Source organism: Nomia melanderi, chromosome 5, assembly GCF_051020985.1.
Source record: "Nomia melanderi isolate GNS246 chromosome 5, iyNomMela1, whole genome shotgun sequence".
In the NCBI taxonomy this organism is placed as follows: domain Eukaryota; kingdom Metazoa; phylum Arthropoda; class Insecta; order Hymenoptera; family Halictidae; genus Nomia; species Nomia melanderi.
In genome coordinates, this window is record NC_135003.1 from 7199727 (window position 1) to 7218278 (window position 18552).

Below are 18552 nucleotides of genomic sequence, written 5' to 3' on the forward strand. Positions count from 1 at the left end.
TGACAGTGCGACGATGAAACAAACCGGGTTCTTAGGTCCCTGGATCCTTCGTTAGCTAGGCAAAACTACCTTGTCCGGTGTATCTGCTCTGGAAATTGCTTCCGAAGATTCCAGGACAGCACCTTTTGCAAAGGAAGATCTTCGTTTGCTATTCACATTAGAAATCGTGATGTGCAACACTTTGTGACAGTTCCGATGATGATGCCTTTAACGAATTGTCACGCGTTTACATAAATAGGCAACCGCATCCTTGCCGAGATAGGTACGCAACGATTCAAATAATTTACATCCCTTCATGGGACCCTTGAATTAGGTTTGCAGCCAATCAAGCAGAGAAGGCAGCCAGCAACTGAACTCAAAGAAGCTATTCGACCCTGTAACTTTATTCAGTGCAATTGCAAAATGCGTTATCGACCTTCGGTATGCTTTACCACTTTTCGATTAATATATGCATTCTGAGATAGCGGGATGAGGTACCTTAAACCGTAAGGAACTTTTTCAGGAAACGATGATCCAGTTGACTTAGGTAAATTTAATGAGAAGGATTTTGTAGGGAAAATTTAGAAATTTAGAAAAAGAATTTTCTATGAGATATTTATATTATAATAATTCTACTTAGACATTCAAGGTGTTAAAAATCAATTTTTATTGTATATGAGGTCAACTGATGAAGTAGTCATTAGGGAAATGGCCGAATACGTTACAAAATTCCTCGACGAGTCGCTGACCTCGAGGACCCACTTGAGTTGAACGTTGTTTTTTACTTTTCCAGAAAAAGGATTCCAGCATTTGGCAAAACAACCTCGCATCTTGTACCTTTTACACGAGATTTCAAAAAAAAAATAGTGGCGTCAGTGACCGTCGAGCCGATCAGATGATACACATACCGTTATATCCGTGTATGTATTTCCAGGATCGGACATCATTTCGGCTAGTTTACAGCCGATTTTTCGGTCAAAATTGTTTTTCCAGGTTAACGCGGGGCGTATTATCGTTCTCGGATCGCTTGTAACTTCGTATCATTACATTTTATCTCGCTCGCGGTGCCGTTACTTCGGGTAAATAGTAATCTTATGAATCAACAGCTACACATCTGCATTAGCGTATCACTGCCTTCGCCTCGGTGACTCGTTTCGAGCGAATTCATTTAGTAGCTGCCGCGACGTGATTAACATTTAGCCAATTGCCTAGAAGAAACTATAAATATAACCAATTTCATTAATTTTAATTAAACTTATTTAACTGCTACATTTCACAGCAGTAATGCTACTGACTCCGATTAGACTGTATCCTTTGAATATGAAAGAAATAATAAATTATTCCTTAAATTAAATAAAGGAATTAAGTACTCCACTGCTATATAATTTTGCTGCTAAACAAATGACTGGTAGTCAACCTGATAACAGATTTGATTGGAAATTGTGTTTTACAAATGCAAGAAATATATTAATCAAATTGCATATTCCTCGGTCTCCGGAAAAAAGTTCCTCGTGTGACGAATGTTTCCAAAACCGAAGAAATTTATAGCGTGATGATCATTACGACCACGCGAACACGGTTCCGGAGGTGTGCTTCGGATGATCGCGGCGGCGATACATTCTTTTCCAGCGACGCCGAATGCGTAATGACTTCGTATTCGCCGCGAGTCCCGAGGTTACGTCTCACGACCCGGATGAGATTTTATTTATGAAGCCCGATTTCCGAGCGGCGAACATCGCGTCGCGGGAATTTCGTCTATTGGCGCGTATTCCAGCTTTGTCTAGACCAGCGGTTCTTATTTAACACTGGAAGAATTTCCGAAATCGTCAAGATGACGAACTTCAGTTTCCTTATTTCTCAATTATTGATATCTAGAAAGTGTTAAATATCCGAAATGATTTTGAAAATAAATAGTTTCACTATTGCTACAATCTTTATAAGGATTATATATTAGTCATATTAATCATATTAAATGCTTGGTAGTTCTAACGCTAACACGGTGACTGCAACGAAAACTTTGTGTATTTTGTATAATGTTACAAAAACAAATGGTATTAGAATCAATTATTAATGATTTGGTATCATGGTTCTTAAGTGACATTATAGTCTAGTTACTTAAGTTATGAAATACTTCTATTCGACAGTTTTCTTATTGTAATTATTTTCAAGGAATTTGGAAGCTCCAGTCATCGGTTATCACTGTGGTAGTCAACGTGTTAACTCCTTTTATATCGTAGAATCAGATTCGCGATGAAAATTTTTAACCGAATTCGACCAATCTAAACCTTATCTATTTATTCTTTATATAAATGAAATATGTATCACTTATATGAGATACTAACAATTTATGAAATTTTCGAGAGAACAAGTGGAAACTATATTTTTTATTAATCTTTTAAAGAAGGTCCATTTGGGAATGATGGTACATGCAATTTAATATAATTTGTACTAATAATTACATTACTTGGTATAGAAGAGGTCCCTAAATGGGGTCACAGAAGGAAATGAGTTAATCAATTTTGAGTTCCTAGAATTGCTGGATAACAGTTTAAGAACCACTGGTCTAGGCGTCTAGAAGTTCCGTCCTTTCGATCCGATTGAAATTCGCGGATTTTCGGTGATCCGAGAAAGCGGATTTGTCTGAGGAGGACGTAGGAAAGATATTCCGGAATGCCGATTGCGAGACATTTTATATCGTAGATGAATCCCGAACGGGATTTCCTGCTATTTTCGACTCGTCCTTTCTTGGAAAACACTATTTGGATTTAGTTTCAAAGGGATGGAATTTATTTTCTATTTCGAAACATTTTTATTATGTTGAAATTCTTATTAAAACGTTATTAAAATGTTATTAAAATATTATTAAAGTGTTATTAAAATGTTTTTAAACCATTTAGTATTTATAAAATACTACTAGCGTCTATTGTTTTAATTGAAAAGCTCGAGCAAGGTTTTAATTATTCCATGTCATAACATTTTTAACAAATTTTACGATTATGACAGTTGCATTAAAACGGTGAAAGCGACGTCGTGTTTTAAACATAAAATAAAACATCGTGTTTACGGAGTCCTTTTTACTTCGGATGAACATGAAAATTATATTTGTGTGGTATTTATTGATATAAACTTCAAAATTTTCCATGACCACAAGCAATATGTTTTATCAAACGACGTGATAAAATGCGAATTCACTGATGAAAAAGTAGCGTGAACGGTATAATACAGTATAATGGGTAGATATTAATGCAATGGGTATTGGAGTATAAAAGATAATGAGTATTCGATCGTTCTATTTCACGAGTCGTTATTGGAGAAACACTATTTTGCAAATGTTTGTAAGCAAATGTTTTCTTTAATTCACTTTACCATACTCCTGCGTATTTTAAGTAATTAAAATCTGAAGATAAAGAACTTGCAAAAATTCTTTAGAATTGAAATTTTAATACATACTTTCAATAAATAAACAAGGATCATACTGTCGGAGTTTGTAATGATTTTCAAGTTAAAAAAAAGCAGCAGTTCTTGAAACTTCATTAATGCACTTAATATTGACATTTACATTTTTCAATGAACTTGAAAATTCTGCAAGATTTCGAACCTTGTAAAATCAAGAAAGAGCAGGTGGGAATATTCTTCGATGTTAAAATCATTAAATTCGGTGAAAACTGCAGCCAGATACTTTTCAAAGCGAAGAAGTTTCCAGAACAGATCACGACCGATGGATAAGAAGAAAGTTTCGCAACAGATATGTATTTTGCTGAAACTTTTCCTACTTAGAACGATTAATCATTCTTACTTCACTTAAGGCTTAATATAAAAACTGTGATAATGTTTAAGAATTTCAACGATACACCTTCCAATATCTAAATTATATCAAATTCATTATTTCGTAATTTCTTTTTTATTGTCTACAAAAATCTTCGTTACTGTTTATTACTTCTTCCAGTAAACCTAATATTAATGAATTTTGGCGTGCTGTCGAATCGCGCGAGATACGTACGTAACTGAATTTCGTACCGGAAAACATACTCTTACTAGCCGTGGTGATATGCCGTACACGTTTGACCCCCGTGCGTGAATTTTTAACAAACTTAAGCAGATTCCCCGATTCGCCACATGTGCGTCCACAGGAACGTGGTTTATTGACCCCAGAGTTACTACAGACCACTGAACCTGCTGCCAGTTCTTCTGTAGCTGGTCTACGTGGTCAACCCAAATTCTGCTATCGAAATGTCAATGTCGAGGCAACCTGTTGCCTGTCGAAACGTCGATGTACGAACGTTGTCGATGCAATACGATTTCTCTTTGAACACGTTCATAGAAAATATTGACGTTGCGAACAAAATGTTGTTCCTTTCATTAGTAGACGCTAGTCTTTAAAAGTATACAAACATTTTAGTACCCTACTTATGTAATTGTAATTAGACTGGGTTTTTATCTAAGTTTGCGTTATTACGGAATAATCGATCAAAAAGGAATTTCTTTTAATAGTTCGCAGTTTTGTCTCAAAATTTTTAAGAATTATTTAACTGAACAATTAAGTAGTTGATTCGGCACCGCTTCCTAATCTCCAATTATGCAGAAGAAATTATCTCTTCATTGTAATTTTCATTTTTAATGAAAACTATTAGTAACTGAATACTGAAATTATAACAACTGTAACGTGCAATTTATTTCCAAATTGAAAAACAATTAAATTCAATTTAAAATAAGATCTACTAAGTACCAACAACCAAACGAAGCAATTACTGTTATCCATCTTCAGGTCACAGAGATTCGAAATCCAACGCGGCGCGTAAAGATTCTCGAGGCATCGATTACAGATCTCCCGATTTACAAACTCAAACGGAATTTCGGGTCAAGGGTGTGCACCGTTAACGTCCATTCAGGAAACAATCGATAGGATCGGCGCGAAAAGAAAAAGGCGGACTCACGACGGGCAGGGATGAGACGAGGCGGTAACACAAGTGAATCCGCTGTAGAAAGCGGAAGCTGTCGTAACACGGTCATTACCGACAATTAACTCGCACACACTTAACGCGAGTATTATTCAATATCACGCCGAAAACCCGGCCAGAGGCATCGAACGGCTGTTTTGCGAAGTGACCAGTAACCCCGATACGGACAGGCCAATAGGAGTAAGACTTTCGCTTCCACTGCAGGCACAGTTGCCAAACATCTTCCGGAATTCTTCACGGTGACTCCGGATAATTAACCTTTTCCCCTAGGACCTTTAACGACCTCGATACCGTGGCTCGGAGACCCGTCCATTCCCTTCGTTTCATGAACCGAAACAAGCACTCCTTTATCTTACACGTTAGGCCAAGCCGATTTGGCGCTTACTTGTACTGTACGGACTGCCTTTACTTTTAAGAAATCAAATATCAACCCCTTTGTCCCCTGTAATATCGAGTCAGACTCATGATGAAAATTTTCAACCGAATCCCTCAAATCTAAATGTTATTCATTTATTTTTGCTATAATTCTTTTCTGTTTCATCTGAATTATTAACGATAAAGTAGGTGTATCAAGTACAGTTGTGAAAGAAATCGTAGCATAAGGGGTTAATAGTAATAGTACTAATGATGATGATAATGATGATGATGATGATAATGTAGACGGTTCGCCCTTTTCCTTGTCGATGCTTGGGGGCCTGAGAGATAGTCCAGGCTCATTAAGAAATTTATGACCAAGGGGACCAGCATGACCTGGGTCACGTACGCCCTCGACTGAAGAGTTTTCCTTTTTGGAAAAGCAGTTGAGGAAAATAGTTAGTCGCCGTTCCTCGTTAGAGCCACATCGCGTAATAAATATATTTTACCTGACTACGGACTTAGTTTTTATTTTAGTAGCCCTACAATAATGATGATGATAATAATAATAATAATAAAATATTAATAATGAGTTATTATATGAACCTTTTGCATTCCATAGTTTTTCACTAGAAACATTTAACATTTTCTTATAAGACATATATGATACTTTTTTTAATTAACTTAACATTAATTCCACATAAATTAATTAAGCACATAAATTAAATATTGATGCATTATACACAGTTTAACATTACATATTATACTCTAAAATTTTACTGTATCAAATCAAGTAGCGATTCGCAATCGAGTGCAAAGGGTTAAATAAATATAAATCCAGACTTAACTCAAATGACACACCAGCACGACCTTCAGTTAGAAAACAAAGTTATCGCCAATTTTCATTCGAATCCATTTTACCATTATTTTTCCTCTTTTTATTGTCTTTTTATTGCCCTTTTCTAGCCTCCTTCACTTCCTATCCTTTCTTTCTCGCGTGGAACTCGAACGATCGTATTTTTTGCGCAGAATCGCTCGTCATTGGCATTTACATAAATTCTTCGTACGCGCTGTCGCTCGAACATTTTAGACAGCCTGTGCCACTGGATTTTGAATATTATCAGTGGATAGGAGATTTTTATAGAATTTAGAAGTTTGCAAGATTTTCCTTGAGTACTTGTTATTAATCATTGACACACCCTTTTTAAGGTGAATTTCAGTTGATCACGAATGAGGTGAAGAATTGATTGAGGTTTTATTAAAGTTTGTATTTTATAGCATCGATGAAATTTGGTATAGTTTCTCTTTCTTTTTGTCAGTAATGATCGACACGGCGATTGTTGGAATGATATAGGCGTTCAAACTGTATCGGTACAAATGTAGAATCATATGAAAAATGTTTTAAGTTGTTTACTTGTTGATGAGACTTGTTAGATCGTAGAATAATATGTTACAGGATTGAACCAATCGGAAGTCGTGACTTACAATCAGCTAACAATCCTCCGTTCATGCGAGTGTAGAAGAACGACGTGTATCGGATAAAATGTGGGTACAACTGACAGGGACATCAGCCTTTAATAAAACTTTACTACCCTACGCGAAATGGAAAACGCGTGGCAAACAGAGAAATGAAAATACGAAATAACCTGAAATTGGAGCCGTGATACATTTGAAAAAATATAAAAATGTTTTATGGAAGATATAGGCATTAAAAGTATCATCAACGACAATATTTAAAAAAGAGAATGAAAGTAATACGCTTTAGTAGTGCATAAAAATGTCGAAAGAGGCAGCACTGTATAGTCTATTTTACTGTGAGAAATACAATAAAATTTTATCAAATTTAAACGTTACTTTCTACCGATTCACTTTTCCACGGAGAAAAGAAGATTTTACTAGCTGTTGACTATTAGAAATTTGTCTAAAGAAATTCGAAGTTACGTAAACGTAGCGATAACAAATGTTCGACAACTTTTGCACACGATGATCAACTCTTTCTCTACCTTACATACATACATTAATTTAAAAGATATCTACTGGAAGATATGCAATTACTTACAATCCATCAGAATATGTTGCATAATTCTTATACAACAAATCTTTGGTTATCACACAAAATCCCTCTCTTCATTCACCATAAATAATTAATATTGAGACCATTACTACCATAAGTAATTGTTATGTACATATCTATTACGAAACTTTGTGATAGGAATGTTTCTAAGCTTGCAAACTGGTTAAGAGAGAAACAAAAAAAAAACGTTCGATCAATTTTCTTAATGAAGATGAGAAGTAAATAAAGGAAAATTTCATTCTTACTGACAAGGAGTGCAACGGAATATAAAAGGAATTTTTTTCATCGAACACGTCGTTGGTAAAACCGGAGTGTAAAGGAGGTAGCAATAATGTTGATGCAAGACACATGTTGCCTGCTTCTTGGTATTTCTTCGTGGTCATGCCATTTTTCGACTTTCGCGACCAATCGAATCGGAATGTACGGAATGCCGGGAATGCGTCACTATCAGAGTAACGAAACCGCCAGACGTAACACGTCGGATGATTACAGCACGTACGAGTTATGGGTACTGTGCTCCACGAGACGTTATAAATCCTGTTGAAAGCATAATGAATTCGCGGACATGGCTCGGCATGGAGAATTTTAAATTGATCAGATTGGGAAACGGATGTTTCTTTCTCCTTCTCTTTCTCTTCCGTAAAATATTGTACAAGTAACACCGCTAATGTAAGCCTAAAAGGTCCACAATGTATTTAGTAATGGAGATTTTAAAAGAAGTGAGTACTTACTACGAACATGAAATAGATAAAAATATATTTCGAGTAACAATTTATTCAGAATTATTGATCAATCATTTTGTGTCTAATCGAAATTTGTAGTAATCATTAAAAATTGATAATAATCATTTAAAACGAGGAGACGTTTATAGAAAATTAGGACGTGCATCAGGGAAACATTGGAATTTCTCATTCGACATTAAATTGATCATCCTTGATAATGCACTTAATTAATTCTTTAAGTAACGTACTTTTATGTTCAATTTGATGTAAGTAACTATTTATTCACTTTTTAATTTTATACCGAAAATAGAATTGTTTATTGATAACAAGTTATCAATTTATAAATGCCTTTTCTGTCACTCTATAATTAAATACAATTAACCAACAATACACTTTTGTTAAACCTAAAAGTTCATACGTATAAGGTTCTGATGTATTCACCTTTATGTATTTACCTTAATTTTGAAATGGCCGCCGCGTACACAAGACTTAACGGACGTTCAAACCGTAAATGCACCGGAATATTCAATTAAAATTTAAAGTTCGTTTTCAAACGGAGCCGGTGGCGGTTATTTAACCATGAATGTCTTAATAGTAGGCTCACGAGCTACATGGAATTAAACTTCACCCGGATGAGGTTAACTCGCCGAGACGTCTCTCAGATGCATCGCAGGGTAACACGTGTTCGGCATATCAAAGGGACGAATATAGGGTGTTCCGTAATGTGTATGTTAGCGATATTCCGACATGGCAGCCTAATCGATACTATAATACGATATAATAAATGGAATACATGTTAAACGTGAACTAATTCATTTTACTCCCGAATCAAATTTAATTTATAAGTAACATTAAACTGTTTCACGAGCTCTATTTGCGTTGGTGTTTGATTCTCGTGTAGCAGATGTTGCAATTCCACGTCGTAAAGCTTCTCTTGTACCAAATATCGTCATTCAAGTCGATGTTTCCTTTCCTAGATCGCTGACACCATTGTTTACGTATTTCATTCGTCTCTCCTTTTTTATTATCCTTCATTATTCCCCCGTTGTTACTTCGCCCGATTTTAGACGTGATATATCAACTGCATATGCACACAATATTCAGAATCGAGTAAACAAGTGCACCTTCGTTTTCCAATTAATTGATAACCAAGAAGATGAAAATATTGTAAATGAAAACATATATTACAAAATTTTAGAAATTTTAATAAATTGTATATCATTACATAATATTGCATAAAACGAACTGGTCGAATAAATCAGAATTTTTATTTCCATATTTATCCTTGTCCAAAATCAACATTAGAATTATCGAGCGTTTAACATGATTAATATATAATCCTTATAAAAATTCTAATAATAGACTTTATCGGTTTCTTCAATGTTTCTTATTTCGGTTTCTTAATTTCTTATCGATGTTTAACACGTTTGAGATATTAATAATTACGAAATAAGAAAACTGAAACCCGTGATTCTGATAAGTAGTTCTAGTGTTAAGTATCTTCACCTAAAAGTTAAATTTTCTAAATCGATGACAATTTTCAGGGTCGCCCAGTATAACGGTGATCCGATATTCCATTCCGAAATGGACTCGCATTTTTCCGTCCGCCGCGTCGGACGATAATAATAAACTCACCTGATTATGGTAACAACAAATCACGGTCGTGACGCGCGTTCTGCGCTCGGTCTTGCCTAAAGTCGTTCTAGACGGGTTCTCTTTTCGTCCTTCCTTTCAAGAACATCGCCATGTAGGGTGAAAGTCAGTGAACTGTTCCCTCGCGCGGGATGGCACCGTGAAATTGTTAGAGTCGGCCTTGTTGTCTCCGGCGTTTCTGCGAAATCTTAATTAGTTCTGACCAGTAATCTTGATGTGGTGTCCGTCAAAGTAGCTCTTAATGACGCGCGAACAATCATCTCGAACCGTTTGAAAGCTCAAACGTTCGAGTGACCTTTTTTTCGTAAACCGTAGGTCAGATTGCGTTCTGTGCTCAAAGGAGCACGATTATTCGCAGTATTTGCGCGTAGCATATTTGAATCACGGTTTTCCTTGCGAAATCGTGAAATTAAAAGTATACGTCTCGTTTCAGTTAGTTTTAAGTAGGAACTTAACTTGTAACATTGTATTTTATTAACATGATTAACCCCTTGACTTACAATGTCGTATCAGATTCGTGATGAAAATTTTCGATTGATTTTAAGAAATATAAGTGTCATTAATTATTTTTAAATATAAATTAGATATTACTTTTCTATTATCAATAATTAACCTTTGGAAGAAACGTGAACATGGATTAAGCATTAAAATTTGTTGTGTTCTTAATAAATCATTAACGATAAAATAGTTGTATCGATTATAGCTAAGAAATAAATCATAGGGAAAGGGGTTAATAAAAATTAAAAATAATGGTAAAAGCTGAAGATAATTATATATAAAAAATATGATAGACAAATAGTTGTGTCATACTTTCTCACAAATGTGGTTTTTAGTAAAAATGAATTGGTTGTCCTCAACTTATTTCTTGATATAAAATCACATTATACTTGTAACATTGAATTACATATCACATTAAATCAGATGTAGAACGCAAATTTATATCGCATCACATAAGATTTAGTTCAAATACTTTCGTAATTCTCATATTCATCGTTCGATCGACGCGTAACATGGCAGAAAGTTTTTCATTAAACTGTTCGATAGAAATCGAAATGTATTTACTAGCTGGATTATCTTATCAGAACATCAATGACTAATGGTTACTTTCTAATGCTCCACTCGTTGCGGAAACAAGTGGTAGTACGAGTAATACCGATATAAAACATTGAACTTCACTGTTGGCACGCCATTACTACGTGTGTCGAAGAGCGGTGCGCAGCATTTTAATTTGTCGATCTGCCGGTACGGCTCGTGTGCATCTTAATTCAGCTTTGGTCGATCCTTTTTACAGGTTGCTATTAAATACCGAACGAAAACAGTAGACATCGAATCATCATCTGTAATCTTTCATACAAAATTTTTTGTTATCTTTGAATAAAAAAATATCTAATGGCAACAATAAATAATAAATACTGTAAAAGTGCAACAGACTTTTTTTACATAAAAATGAATTAAAGTGTCGAGAATTTATATTTTTTTGTTTGTCAACCTTTGTTTCCAAAAAATATGACCATGCAAATTTTGTGTATGCAACATTGTAAAATATTATGATACTTATTTTTCACGATTTCGTGAAAACAGCATGGAACTGTATTAACCCGTTTGCATCTTCGCTCTAAATGTGAAGCTTACTTTATAAATCATAGATGCTCGACTGAAAGTCTTTTGAACCTTTTGATTGAAATTAATGTGCTACGACCGATATAGCCGAGTAACACAAAGACAATTATGTAGAAGTTATTGTGTACGGAATAAGCAACAATTACTGTGTGCGGATTATTCCGTTTAATGATGCAAATAAGTTAAATCCTGATTCAAACTCTGTGAAATGGTTTCATGAAATTTCCAGTAACTGCTGACGCACTGAACTTCGTAACATTCAACAATTCTAGATAATTGTGCCTAACTCTGTTTTACAGTTTCCACATTTCTGTGGAATTATCGAATTGGATTCTTGCGAATTCCCCGAGCAGAAACGGCTCGTTTAATAGATTATTGAAAATTCATATTGCACGACGATTTCGCATGATTCAATTACGGATTTCAATGGTCCATTTATTGGTAGATTATTGATGTTCATCTATTTACATCGTGTAATATAAAGTATCCAAAACCGACGATCCTGTGAATTCTAAATTTTATGGCGTAACATGAATGTATTATGCCATAAACCAGAAAGAATATATTATATTCTATAAACGAGCATTTATAGTGAAATGGTATATAGAATTTTGTTTGACAGGCGTGTTTTATATCGGTTGCCTTAAGAGGACACTCGAAAAAAAATAAAATTCGGACGACTATTCTTTTTCGATTTCCATCTGCCGCAGGCAGGAGCATTCGCATGCGTGGTTCGATGGTTCGTCAAATATTTCGGCGCACGTCTTCTCGTAAAATCGTCCCTTTCAAGCGGGGTTTAGGTCCGTTTGCTTTTATAGCTGTATAGACACAGTTACGCGACGAAAAAAATAAAAAGATGTCCACGTAAAAACCCTGGAAGTCACGGAAACCTCGAAACTGACTAATACATTCGAAACATATGCTTTGCTTAACATCGCACGGAATAATTATCATTAAAATGAAATGCATAGTATTGTATCGATAAAACGAAGGTTAAAAACAGAAAATTAAATTATATTCTCCGCTAACAAAATACAAATTCATTTCGTTTCCAAATACAAAGTAAATCGTTTATTTGTTATTTGAAGTATTATTCAATCGCTAATTAATATTCCAATAAAAACAACAAATGAATGTAACATACAAAAACACCAAGAATTTATTTTATTAATTATGTTGAGTAAACATTCATACGTAGTATCTGGAATAAAGCTGAAATCCATTTTCAGCGTCACGAACAAAGTTTAGTGTCTCGAATTCCTCAACGTTTATCCACAAAGGGTGAATTCGGTGTGTATTGTTCCGTTAGTTTTAAAAAGGTGGAGCCTCCGGAATGGTTTTCCACCCCTTCCTAGCTGTGATAATCACTCCTGTATCATTCCTTCATTGGACGTATGTTTAGCAACATCAGGGAAATTCCGTTAGGTCAAAATCCTTGAGGACACTTATTTCTGAATTTCTAAGGAACCCTCTGGAATACGACTTTACGATACCTGGGCTGAAGTGAAAAGTAGATGAAAGAAATAGAAAATGGCTAATTTTTGCAATGAACTTATGTACCGCACATTAGCTGCAGGCCGGCCTGCTAAACTACCGAACGGAAAGCTAACGGTTATGAACGACTCTATGAATATTTTACCGTATCGTAAAGTTGTCCCTTTGTTGTCCTAACAACATTATATCGTTAATAATTAATTCTAATACTATTTGCCTTTGTTATAGAAGAATAAATATTTCTACACAAAACAGTCGGAATTCTTGTGGCAGTCAACGTTGTCAAATTAAAATAAACATCAATATAAGAAATTAAGTATTAAGTTGATATCAGTAAAATTTGAACCAATGGACTAGTCGCGAAGCCATCAGTAAAAAATCAGTATAGTAGTCGCCACCTATTTTCTTAGCAGTTGGAATACCATTTCTTTAAAAATATTTATTTTTATTCAAAATGACAAATTAGTTCACGTATATTGTGTAAATAAATCTATTGTTCCTAACAGTTTTATTTAGGACTTATATATTATTATATTACTTGGAAAAGAGGTTTATAGCGCGGTGCACCCCATCCTACGCCCTGGGTGCCAAACGAAATTCCAAACGTCGCTCACTCGTCGCGTCGTTAAATCGCAGATTTACGAGTAAAGATCAAGAAACGCCTGAAGGGAATATCGATGTCATACACCTTTTAGTGTCGGCCGTGTTCGCTATCGAAATTCCGTGTGATACGTTCGGTCGATAGGTCATGAGATAAGGCCAGCCGGATCTTCTTCATCTTCTCGATCGGCCTGTCTCGTGACATTCGTGACAAAGACGCCCGAGCCAACGAATAATTACTAGGTGAAACCACGGAGAGGCGCCACTCGATCATGATCCTCGCGAGATATTAATTGTCCATTGTTTGATCCGCGTGGACAAGCGAGATCGATTTCCACATCGAACGTCGGCAACGATCAAAATTGAGTTCCAGCATTTTGCTCTTCGCGAACGGGTTGCGCAAGGTCCCGCCTGCTTGCGGACTCGGACCCAATTTTCCAGTGATCGATTGTTCGCGGTTCACGTTCGCATTGTTGTACGGTTACGTCTGTCAAGTGGCGACTCGCAGGTGTTACCCTGTTAACGAGTTGACGTACAGAAATACAGTGTTGACAGCGGATTGTTTAGTTGCACGCGTAGAAAGACGTAAGTGACTTTGAAGAGGAATGGGAAAGAAAGTGATATTTGGAAAGGAATTCTTCTTTTATCTGTTCTGTCGTTTGGAAATTTTAACTATTTGTACTCGAAAGTCAACTCTCAGTCGCCATTTGACTCAATACAGTATGATCAGTCTTAAAATTTAATTTTCAATTTTGCGTTAGGTATTAACATATGAACCATAGAAATTATCATACTTCTCACCCTTAATTTGTGTAAGACTTTTCTTTATGTTAGTTGCAAATGGTATTATCAATATTATAGCAGAAGATAATGAATATTTATAGTGAAAAGTATTGTCGAGAGCAAAGAGTTAATATTTCTGAGTAATTTTCTGTTATTTCTAATACTGGTAAAAATGGTTTAATAAATATGTGCATTGGAATTAGAGTAAGTCTAAGGTTAAAATGTAACTAAGAGATTGAAATTTGTACATTAATCATTTCTTGGTTACGCTTGTTATTATTAAAGTTATTTATATTAAACAATAATATTGTTTAATGATTGCATTCGTTACTTAACAACAGTAAATACACGTATCATCGAATTCCACTGTAACGATATCAACGATCGGCCGCACAGTGTGTATATTTCAACGATTAACTTGTTGCGGGTATCTTCCATCGCTATTGTACTGTAGCTTCGTTATGCATCTGGATTGCCTTAATTATCGTTCTTTATTACTAGTATCTGCTTCGATGGCACTGGGGGATGGAAAATTTATGGCCCCGTTCTTCTTTGTCTATAGACACGTTACGTCATATTTTATCCGAAGATCAAGAGCACAACTCAACCTTGACATTCATGCGCAGAGACCGTTTCCTGGTCCGGAGAAAGCTGCCATTTTGATTCTAGATGTTATCGTTCTCCATAATAGGTTCCTCGAAAATCCTCAATGAATGACAATGACTACGCTTTTACGGACAACTTGAATAATAGATCGCATCGCGTGTAACATTCTCTTTTAAATTATAAAGGCGGATTCAAAACATGTCTCGTAACATATACCGATGTACTTTACAGTTACGAGAAACCACCTTCATACGAGCATTCATTAAATTTCTATTACAAGAAACTTTGTTAAATTCCTAGTACAAATGAAATTTAACGAATAAACTACTTTTCGAGAAATAAATTATTCTGGTACATCTAAATGTACTCGTAACCCGCGAATATCTAGTGTAATACGGCGTTAAGCTTCAATTCACTAAAAGGAACATGTTCCCGCTCGTTTCTCATTTTTAATTCCATCGGATCAATACGTACCCCGTTCGAAGCTATAAAACGAAGTATACCTATACTTCTCTGTCAGTGAAATAATGGGCTTTTGGCGAAGGCGGAGGAATTATTGGCAAGTCATCCATGTCTCACGGTAAGCCCTTAACGACGCTTTCAAATCGCAGTTAAAAAGGACCTCAAACAGAAACCAGTTTCTGCTCAGGAAAACCCGTGACTAAGTACTTCCCCCTTGACCGCCACCTTTTGTTTGCCTTGGATAAAAAAACACCGTGGAGTTCACCGGCCAGGAGCCACGAATTCGAGCGAAATATTACGATTCGCGTCGCGAAACCGGTTGAAGCTCTCCAAACGGCTTCGCACCGCGTTCAAATTTCGCGAGAGCTCACCGAAAACCGTAAAATGCAAAACGTTCTTCAAATAGTCCAGTCCTTTTCACGCATTTAAAGAAATACAAAAAAAAACACCTTTATTTACTAGCTGAAGGTCTTGGTTAGGTCTGGATTAATATTTATTTAATTTTATAACACATCATTAATATTTTATTATTATTATCATTATTATTATTATTACTGTCAGTCTTACCATTATTATTATTATCATTATTCTGTTATTTAATATCAATATATTATTTCTTAAAAACATATGTATTCCGTATAATACGAAAATACCAACAATATTCTGCTCCCTGCAGATTTTTCAAATAATTCTGTCGCTTTCGGCGCGTCCTCTTTCTTAAAATTCATTATGCACGTTACTTTCTGCAGTTAACCGCAAGTTTCATGTTTTTAATATGTTTGACGACTCTTTTTTTTTTTATTTGTCAGTGAATAGTACAAGAGCCTGGTGACACCTGGAATAAATTTTATTCTTCCTGATGGGAAGTTGTCCAATTATACGATAACTAATTCGATGTAGACACCTTTGCCTGTTGCGAACGCTGTATCTACGTCGTGAATAGGTTCGACGGATCTCGACCTTGACTTTTTGCGGTCTGACAATTGCATTGCGAATTGAAAGACACAAATTATTAGCTGTACACCTGCGAAGATAAGGTCAAACGGGGAAAGTTGTAAACCTTTTAAAACTACGATCGACGATAACCGTCGATCGACATTGCTCTTTGACGTTGTTTAATTGAAATTCGAAACTGCAAGTAATCGGCGTAGGTCTTTCATAACTGTCCGCGGAATAATCCGTCGCGATACTGTAGAAATATTATCAGAACTTTTACAGTACAAGTAAAGTGAATTAGGAAATTGAAATTTTCGTCAATGGTAGCTAAAGTGAATTAACTTGTACCCTAAACGAATGTTATCTTAATACTGGATTTACAAACATTTATCGTATACTTCATTCTGTTGTTCCTAGAAGAATTGATGTTCACGTAACAACTGGTAGCACTTATTTTTTGAACATTTATTTAGCAATAACATCTTTATCATAAGAGATCTTATACTTGTTTCATTATGAATCTAACCGTGATGCTTTTACATCTCTCAACGTGAAATATATTTTCATTTGTATTTATGTATTTTTGAAACTCAAATTCCTTTCAGTTTGCGAAAAAGATCTTCAATATTTCATAAGTTTTGAATAATCTGGTCAAGTGTAGAAACGGAATCGAAAGAATTATAATCGCAAAGTTCAAAGGAAATACGTTTCTAGCAAGGAACGTATTTGCAAAAAAGATATGCAAATTAGAGAAATTCAATGATACTGCTGTGCGTAGGCGTGCGGCTATCAAATATAATTTACTTCGCAAAGTCGTAACTGTGTTCCATTGGTATTCCGAATCTCACACAATTGAATATGTACAACCTACATTCGCGTGTGTAGCTATTTTCTACAGTTGTACATCTATTACAGACACTCATTCAAAACATATCCTTCCGCTGATAAATAAAAACTAACAAATAAGGCAACGATAATATTTCATATTTGTCATGGTAGTTTATGAATTTAAAAATCGTAAATTTTACATTCTCTCATTCACATTAATTCACTTTTAACTTAAAAGAATATTTGATGTTTTTTCTCTGATTCATTTGGTTAACACATGCCGTACCTTGAATTGCAAAAATGTGTCATTTAATAATATTCAAATATTAAAAATTCCATTTCACCTTGCAATACAAAATTCATTAAATTCGCGGTATTATACAATGAAATTTAAGTTATGTACATTTTCTGCGCAAAGTTTCGAAGAAAACACGCGGAAATTAGAGTAGTCAATTAATCAAGATCTATGTTCTACAACTCCTAGATCACTGCAATCCTAAAGAAAAATGGGTATTTTCAAGCGGGGCGTGTAAAAAGCACAAGGATCACCGTGATCCGGAAATTTCTCCAGTATCGAGTTAACTAAAAACTGGTCGGTGATTAATCGCGAAACATGTAAAATGACATTACCGGGAGTGGAACAAAGAGGGGTGTATATTAATGTGACGAAAGAATGGGCCGCCCACTGGCCCCAATATGCCATGAACTATTGCGAAAATCTTTAGGGACACAGAGCATATTCTGAATATCATCTTCGTGATGGAGATCGTGTCGGTCGATGAGTCACGGCTGTTAGGAACCAAATTAATCATTGCTCTTATCAGAGAACGTATAAATTACTACGCGGACCGAGGGAGACATCAACGAAACTGATGCATGACGATCTTCATGAAATTTTAATGCATACATGCACTAGTAAACTAGCAAAAAATGTTCGTCGCGTATTACTTTCTTAATGATAGTCGGTATGTAAGTTCTAAGAATATTTTGAATCAATCAAATGAACAAGTAGCAAGTTAAGTGTACAAAAGACCGAAAAAAACATACAATTAAAAGCTTTTTCCTGCTATTAAAAACAGATCTAATAAAGATCGAGCAAAAAAGTTGTAAGTAAAATTATACATATTTTTTTTGGATAGGATTACTTGATTTTAATACAATCTTCTATATTAATTATGGTTCCATTTGAATGCAAAATAATCCCCAAAAATATGTCCAGGATTACAAAACGTGTTGCTCTCACCATATCCTTTACAATCACATTTGCTCACAATCCAATTGAAATAATGGCTGAAAATTATCTTAGTTCTCAAAAAAGTCCATTACTGAACATTAATCAAACTTCACCGAGCCGGGACATTGAAATCGCGACGAAATGAACGAGCTCGTTAGAAGAAACTGGAAGCAATCTTTTTACGGGTGTTCATCACGCTAAGAGAATGGCGCAGAACGATTATCCTTAAGAGTGCGTTCTACTAACTCT